Raw genomic sequence first — 1227 nt, forward strand, 5'->3', positions numbered from 1 at the left:
ACTTTCTCTTTTCGCCAAATTCAACCTTGCTGGCGGCTCTTCCTTTAATCATATCTTCAACAGACTTGGCAGCCCATATAGTTGCCTCCAAAGTAAGTGCCTGATGCACTGGTACCGCATACTCCCATGGAAGTCCCTTTGCATACCTGTCGATTTTCGTCATCTCGTTTGGGACAATACGCAAAGCAAACTCCATTTTTTCTGTGAAGTTATTGGTGTATTCATCAATGGACATACTTCCCTTCTTTAATGTCAGAAATTGGTTATCTAGCTCAAGCACATTTTGGGTCGAGCAGTACTTACGCTTGAATTGTACCAAGAACTATGGCCAAGTCAGTTGCAGTGGCTTATTAGGACTTAGGGTCTTCCCCAGAGTGTTCCACCAGCGAACAGCGCCACCTCTGAACTGACACACTACAAATATGGTTTGTAACTTGCCTTGGCAATTACATGTCATGAAGGCTAATTCCATTTCTGAGATCCAATCCATTACTCCAACGGGATCTTCCTTTCTAGTGAAAGTTAACGGCTTGCAAGTCATAAAGTCTTTGTACTTGCATCCATTTCTCTCGACTCCATCCTCTTGGTTATTCCTCCTAACCACAAGCGGTTCAGTTTGATCAATAGATCTACTGTAATTTCCTTCCTCTGACTGACTGTCATTTAATTCAGGTTGTTCAACAGGCATTGAAGATGTTGGTTTTTGAGCATTCTAACACTCCTATGGTGTACATGCAACCCTATGTGCTTTGGATCTATGCTTTCTCTATTATACATGCATACATTCAAAATTCCAAAGCATCATCCTAACTAGCATACAATAGAGTATCTATACTACAAAAGTCTAGTTAGATGACATACCTTTTGATGGAGCTTGAAGTCTTGAACCTTTAAGAGCTTAGTGCCCCAAGTGTTGCACCTCAAATGGAATCACACAACACCACCAACACTTGGAATAACTAGAGAAGAGGTTACTTGGTTCACTCTATGAAATCGACTTTGCCCTCTTTGTGTCTCCACTAGTTCATTTCATGAACCATGGGGTCCTTTATATAGGGTGGCACATTTAGGGTTACACCATGTAAACCCTAATGTGCATGACTTTCCATTTCCTTCATGATCCATGGGTTTTAACCTCCATGGAGTATCCATGGGTTAAGCTCAACATGAAGGACTATGGATCACAAGCCCATATATATAAGATTGAATGATTTACAAAATCAATCC

The sequence above is a fragment of the Lactuca virosa genome, chromosome 9, assembly GCF_052849685.1.
Source record: "Lactuca virosa cultivar CGN04683 chromosome 9, Lactuca_virosa_CGN04683_v6, whole genome shotgun sequence".
Taxonomy (NCBI): Eukaryota; Viridiplantae; Streptophyta; class Magnoliopsida; order Asterales; family Asteraceae; genus Lactuca; species Lactuca virosa.